The 7,788-nt window shown below is 41.2% G+C and overlaps 1 pseudogene; it reads left to right on the forward strand.

Annotated features, from left to right (window-relative positions):
- The first annotated feature begins 6,015 nt into the window (after window positions 1–6,015).
- LOC134964799 (5S ribosomal RNA) lies at window positions 6,016–6,134 on the forward strand (annotated as a pseudogene).
- Window positions 6,135–7,788: the final 1,654 nt, after the last annotated feature.

A 7,788-nucleotide genomic window follows, 5' to 3' on the forward strand; every position in this document is an offset into this window, starting at 1 on the left:
TTGAATCCGATCATTTCAGATTCTTTCGCCTTTATTTCGACCTCTAGTTCCACCAGGGCATCCTTCTTTTTTCGGATAAGAAGTTTCATGAGGTCAATGGAACACCTGTGTAGGATGGAGTCCCATTCTTCTATGGATTCTGTATCCATTGTGCCAAACAAGGGCTGTTTAAGGAGTCTCAAGCCTCTGGGTACTCTATTTACTGTAATGTAATGTTCCAGGCCTTTTACGTCCCACCACGTTTTCACTTCTTTAATAAGGAGTTTCTCCATACCCCAAAATAGATCGTCAAGGTCTTGTGTGGGTGTTGGAGCGTCCACCTGTTTGTTCTCATTAAATATTTTTTGGCATAAATTATTTCTTTTAACCGTACGATCAGTGTTTCCAAACATTCTAGAAAAGATACTAGAAAAATACTGGATACTCGTCTCAGCAGGCTGCTATATCGATGTACCGAGAGACAATTGTGTAGAAAGGAATGATACAGCGCCACTTGTGAGGTGGGTTCTCAGTAAAACATGAAAAGTAAAATTGCTAAAAAACACACGTAACCTTGTTAAAAGGTGTCTGCCATCCCTTAAGAATGCAATCCTGGCACAGTACTGCTGGGAAAAGTATAAAATGGGGGGATAAGGGTACCGGCGACTTGTGTTGTTTAAAATGCAATAGCTAAAAATAGATTTAAAAGCCAAAAAATATATAATAATACAAACGAGCTTTAATATCACATAAAAGCGGATCACAACATAAAACGTACTTAAAAATATTGATAAATATATATAAACATAAAAGGTCTTTGTAAAAGGTAAGGAATTCTGACTTATCTTTTAAAAATAGGCAAGGGAGTCACTACAGGGAGCCCAACGCGTTTTCGTCACAACTGACTTCTTCAAAGGGTGAGGACAGAATGAGATAACATGCCTATTTATACCCCTGGTGGACTGGCTCAGGGTTGGTGATGTCATAATTGATCATGTGATGTAATAAAAAAATTTAACATAAAGAAAATCAAGGACACTTAGTTGAGACATAACCTAAGGCAAGGGAGGACACCATAGGGATGTACACATAAAAAACGAGTGGTTTGTGAGGCTCAAATAACGATAGGAATGTCCAAAACTGTAAAAATGTACTGATTTGCGGCACTTCCGCCACACTTCTGGTGACGGAGGTGACGCGTCACGTGTCTCCGGGTACTTCCGCCCCACTTCCGGTTTTGTTAGTGCGCATGCGCCGGCGGCGCTGCTCGTTCACTGCGCATGTGCCCGCAGTCTCTCCAGTTAGTAACAGTCTATCTCCAGGTCTCCATGCTGTGTATGTCCCTCTTATTAAGTGCTGCGGCGGCCATGTTGTTGGTGAGAATCTCCATAGGGGATAAAGGAAAAGTGGTGGCCATCTTTAAGGAGTCTTTGGAGACCCAGAGTCGTGATTCATCGGTATCCATGACGACGGATCCATGTAAAATAGAAACAAACAGAGAAGATATGGTAAAAGCTATGTACTGGTTTCTTTGTTGCAGATAAACCATGCTGGAATCTAATACATTATGGGAGGGAATAAGGCTAGCCCAAAATGATAAACATTAAAGTGACAGACACATAGCGTTAGCTATGTGTATGTAAAATGACATCCTATTTAAAAACCATACATAGGTGATAACAGGATTTTCAAGTGCCACTGATCAGAAATAAAGGAAGAGAAATGGTTGTAAAATTACAACCCCAAGGTGGTGAGGAAAACAGAGAAGGTGGGAAGAAGAACCAAGCGAACAGTATATATAAACAATATGTGGGTGATGCTGGGAAGGTGATAAGATATAAGCTCAGAGAATTCAAAGTGTTATAATTTAAAAGGTGAGTCGTAGATGGTGTCAACCTGGTTAATTATCATGTGGTATTGGATAGGTCACTGGTTAGCTCGACGTTATTTGTCAGTCCTTACAGTACCTGTTCTTCCCAGGCAGTCCCCCTCCCTGGTACTGATATCAGGCCCAGACACTGCTTAGCTTCCAAGATCGGACGAGATTGGGCGTACCAGTGTGGTTTGACTGTACACGAAAGGTAAACATCTTATCGCCAGGAACCCGATCGCAAATTAACACATGAGCCCTGATGAGTCAAGTACTTTAATATAGTGTGACATGGACACCCAAGGGGGGAAGGAATGTGCAAAAGACAAATGTGGCAACAAAGGAATAGGGAGTAATGGAGGATACAGCACCTCATAGGAAGGGTGCAATTTCATAGCTCTCGTTCAGACCCGTAAGTTGCAAGGTCTGTAACTGGAATATCCAGTACATCTCCCTTCTCGAGAGTTTGTTCGCGAGGTCACCTCCTCTCTCTCCCAGACACACATGCTCGATCGCCGGTTTATGTTGTGATCCGCTTTTATGTGATATTAAAGCTCGTTTGTATTATTATATATTTTTTGGCTTTTAAATCTAATTTTAGCTATTGCATTTTAAACAACACAAGTCGCCGGTACCCTTATCCTCCCATTTTATACTTTTCCCTGCAGTACTGTACCAGGATTGCATTCTTAAGGGTTGGCAGGCACCTTTTAACAAGGTTACGTGTGTTTTTTAGCAATTTTACTTTTCATGTTTTACTGAGAACCCACCTCACAAGTGGCGCTGTATCATTCCTTTCTACACAATTGTCTCTCGGTACATCGACATGGTGAGACGAGTATCCAGTATTTTTCTAGTATCTTTTCTAGAATGTTTGGAAACACTGATCGTACGGTTAAAAGAAATGATTTATGCCAAAAAATATTTAATGAGAACAAACAGGTGGACACTCCAACACCCACACAAGACCTTGACGATCTGTTTTGGGGTATGGAGAAACTCCTTATTAAAGAAGTGAAAACGTGGTGGGACGTAAAAGGCCTGGAACATTACATTACAGTAAATAGAGTACCCAGAGGCTTGAGACTCCTTAAACAGCCCTCGTTTGGCACAATGGATACAGAATTCATAGAAGAATGGGACTCCATCCTACACAGGTGTTCCATTGACCTCATGAAACTTCTTATTCGAAAAAAGAAGGATGCCCTGGTGGAACTAGAGGTCGAAATAAAGGCGAAAGAATCTGAAATGATCGGATTCAAGGACAAGGAGGACTACATTATCAATGAAAAAGTACTCAATAAGAAATTAGAGCATGTTGAAGGGGAAGTCATTAAAGGGAAAGAGAAGAAGTTTCTTCGGGACAGAAATGATTACAGTCAAGGACATATGAAGAACTGGAGCCGTTTTAGGGCTCCCGGTCATCAGTCTAACGGAATGGGGAGGTACCAATGGAAGACGGTACCTAACAAAGGGAAGAAAACCAGGACTAATAGCGAAGATTCCCCATGGAACCCACACATAAGAACAGTAAACAGATTCTCAGCTCTACAAAGAAGAGACTCCACATGGAACCAGGATTTTTTATCGGCAAGAACAGGTGCAAAAGATATAGTAAGAAACATGGTGAGAGAGGACAGCAGACAGGCATCTCTCATGAAAAGAAGGTTTATAGAAGAAGAGGAAAACGGGGCGGTAGGAGGGAGAGACCAGAAAAGAAGGAATCTACATTAGCCGAATCACGGGACAAAGGCATCTTCAACCTATCCAAGCATACTCTAACGGAACCAGAGATCACACTCCTCAGTAAGGGTCTGACTTTTGCACCAACGAGTGGTTTGAACAAATTCGAGACCTTCATTGATTTGAATAAATTTGTGAGAAAGCTAACTTTGAAGAGACATTTTTTGCGTAAAGAAGATGCTGTCATAAATAATTATGAGGAACACTCCAAGTCTGGTCTTAAACCAACATCGAAATATTACCCACTCGAGTCAAAGGGAAGCAACGTCAGTATCTTTTATGATATGGTAAAAAAGGACTTATGTGACACTGAACAGAAAAAGGCTGAGGGAAGAAACTTGGGGAATCGTGAATGCGAAGCCCTGAAAAAACTGCAAAAAAACAAAAACATAGTTATAAAACAGGCTGACAAAGGAGGGGATTGGTTATAATGGACCATGACCTCTACCCAAAAGAGGCACTAAGACTACTGGGGGATGCTAATTCCTACACACTACTCCAGGGTGATCCAAAAGAACCCTTTGTGGAAGAGCTAAGGACCATACTTCTACATGCACTACGGAGCAATGTAATAACAAAGGAAGAGTACCAGTTTCTTATGCAATCCAATCCCATTACACCCATTTTTTACTTTTTACCGAAGATCCATAAATCCCTGACGAATCCACCTGGCAGACCAATAGTGGCGGGCATAGGTTCACTAACCTCCAATTTATCAGAGTACGTGGATGTTTTCTTGAAGAAGTATGTGACAACATTACCATCCTATTTGAAAGATACAACATCAATACTCAACGTACTTGGAGCAGTGGAGTGGAAGGACACATATATATGGGCGACAGTGGATGTTCAATCCCTGTACACATGCATTGAACATTCTAAAGGCATAGCTGCATGCAGGGAATACTTGAACAACGATCAAACCCTTACTTCCATCCACCGAGATTTTATTTGTGATCTTATGCTTTTTATTCTCAGCCATAACTATTTTAAGTTTCTTAACCAGTTTTACCTACAATGCTGCGGCACAGCTATGGGGACGATTTTTGCCCCAAGCTTTACCAATCTATTCATGGGATGTTGGGAAAAGACGCATGTTTACGGTTCTAAAGCTTTTAACTAGAATGTGGTACTCTACAGACGATACATCGACGACATTTTAATCATTTGGAATGGCACGGTTGAATCTTTTAATGAGTTTTTAAATATGCTGGGAAACAATGATCTGAACTTGACCTTTACCTCAAACACCAATGACAAATCGGTCGAATATCTGGACTTGATTTTAACTGGTGAAAATGGAGGCATTACCACTAAGAACTATATCAAAGAGGTGGATATGAACAGTTATTTGCACTATCGAAGTAACCACCTCCAGAAGTGGAAGGATAACATTCCGGGATCACAGTTCTCGAGGATAATGAGGAATTGTACGAATCCAAAGGACTGTGATGACCAACTGAAGGTCTACAGCAAGAGGTTCCAGGATAAAGAATACCCGGGGCCCATTCTGAAGAAAGCCCTAGAAAAAACAAGGAATGTAAACAAAGAAGACCTCCTGAAGTACAAACCAAGAGACGCCAAGAAAGATTCGGCCGCCTTCATTACCACCTATAATCAACACGAGAAGACCATCAGGAATTCGCTCAGGAACCACTGGAACATTCTTCTCATGGACCTAGTACTCAAAGACATCCTACCGTCTGAACCAGTTATCATCTTCAAGAAATCTAGAAACCTGAAGGACCATCTTGCACCCAGCCTATTGAAGGAGAAGTCCACCAAGAACACCCAAATGCCTAAGTGTGTGGGTTCTTTTAAGTGTGGGAAATGTAATATATGCAAATACCTACATCCGAATCGGAAAACCTTTAGCGACATGGAGGACAAGAAACAATACACCATAAAGGAATTCATGAACTGTAATACCGTGTCCGTGATCTACTTACTGGAATGCTCTTGCAAAAAGAAGTACGTGGGCAAGACCAAAAGACCATTAAAAATGAGGATCCAGGAACACATAAGGAATATCAAGAATAAGGTGGAGAGCCATACTGTTTCTAGACATTTCACATCACAGCATAACTCCAACCCTGAGGATCTCACATTCAAGGCGATCGAGCATGTGTGTCTGGGAGAGAGAGGAGGTGACCTCGCGAACAAACTCTCGAGAAGGGAGATGTACTGGATATTCCAGTTACAGACCTTGCAACCTACGGGTCTGAACGAGAGCTATGAAATTGCACCCTTCCTATGAGGTGCTGTATCCTCCATTACTCCCTATTCCTTTGTTGCCACATTTGTCTTTTGCACATTCCTTCCCCCCTTGGGTGTCCATGTCACACTATATTAAAGTACTTGACTCATCAGGGCTCGTGTGTTAATTTGCGATCGGGTTCCTGGCGATAAGATGTTTACCTTTCGTGTACAGTCAAACCACACTGGTACGCCCAATCTCGTCCGATCTTGGAAGCTAAGCAGTGTCTGGGCCTGATCAGTACCAGGGAGGGGAACTGCCTGGGAAGATCAGGTACTGTAAGGACTGACAAATTACGTCGAGCTAACCAGTGACCTATCCAATACCACATGATAATTAACCAGGTTGACACCATCTACGACTCACCTTATAAATTATAACACTTTGAATTCTCTGAGCTTATATCTTATCACCTTCCCAGCATCACCCACATATTGTTTATATATACTGTTCGCTTGGTTCTTCTTCCCACCTTCTCTGTTTTCCTCACCACCTTGGGGTTGTAATTTTACAACCATTTCTTTTCCTTTATTTCTAATCAGTGGCACTTGAAAATCCTGTTATCACCTATGTATGGTTTTTAAATAGGATGTCATTTTACATACACATAGCTAACGCTATGTGTCTGTCACTTTAATGTTTATCATTTTGGGCTAGCATTATTCCCTCCCATAATAGTTATTAGATTCCAGCATGGTTTTACTGCAACAAAGAAACCAGTACATAGTTTTTACCATATCTTCTCTGTTTGTTTCTATTTTACATGGATCCGTCGTCATGGATACCGATGAATCACGACTCTGGGTCTCCAAAGACTCCTTAAAGATGGCCACCGCTTTTCCTTTATCCCCTATGGAGATTCTCACCAACAACATGGCCGCCGCAGCACTTAGTAAGAAGGACATACACAGCATGGAGACCTGGAGATAGACTGTTACTAACTGGAGAGACTGCGGGCACATGCGCAGTGAACGAGCAGCGCCGCCGGTGCATGCGCACTAACAAAACCGGAAGTGGGGCGGAAGTACCCGGAGACACGTGATGCGTCACCTCCGTCACCGGAAGTGTGGCGGAAGTGCCGTAAATCAGTACATTTTTACAGTTTTGGACATTCCTATCGTTATTTGAGCCTCACAAACCACTCGTTTTTTATTGTACATCCCTATGGTGTCCTCCCTTGCCTTAGGTTATGTCTCAACTAAGTGTCCTTGATTTTCTTTATGTTAAATTTTTTTATTACATCACATGATCAATTATGACATCACCAACCCTGAGCCAGTCCACCAGGGGTATAAATAGGCATGTTATCTCATTCTGTCCTTACCCTTTGAAGAAGTCAGTTGTGACGAAACGTGTTGGGCTCCCTGTAGTGACTCCCTTGCCTATTTTTAAAAGATAAGTCAGAATTCCTTACCTTTTACAAGGACCTTTTATGTTTATATATTTTTATCAATATTTTGAAGCACGTTTTATGTTGTGATCCGCTTTTATGTGATATTAAAGCTCGTTTGTATTATTATATATTTTTTGGCTTTTAAATCTAATTTTACCCTTATCCCCCCATTTTATACTTTTCCCAGCAGTACTGTACCAGGATTGCATTCTTAAGGGTTGGCAGACACCTTTTAACAAGGTTACGTATGTTTTATAGCAACTTTACTTTTCATGTTTTACTGAGAACCCACCTCACAAGTGGCGCTGTATCATTCCTTTCTACACATATGTGTATATATATATATGTGTATATATATATATATATATATATACACACAAACACATACATCTCCAAGAGTTTAAACTATGAATGTTATTATCTCAGATTTTTAAATGTCTGGTTTGTATTTTGGTTAGCTATTTGCTGAGTTTCTCGCAGCTCAGGTTCCTGGGTATTGTCTCTCCGTTTGTTTTTGTCTTCAGGTGAGACAATGACAATCCAGTA

This window comes from Pseudophryne corroboree, chromosome 9 (assembly GCF_028390025.1).
Source record: "Pseudophryne corroboree isolate aPseCor3 chromosome 9, aPseCor3.hap2, whole genome shotgun sequence".
Classification (NCBI taxonomy): Eukaryota; Metazoa; Chordata; class Amphibia; order Anura; family Myobatrachidae; genus Pseudophryne; species Pseudophryne corroboree.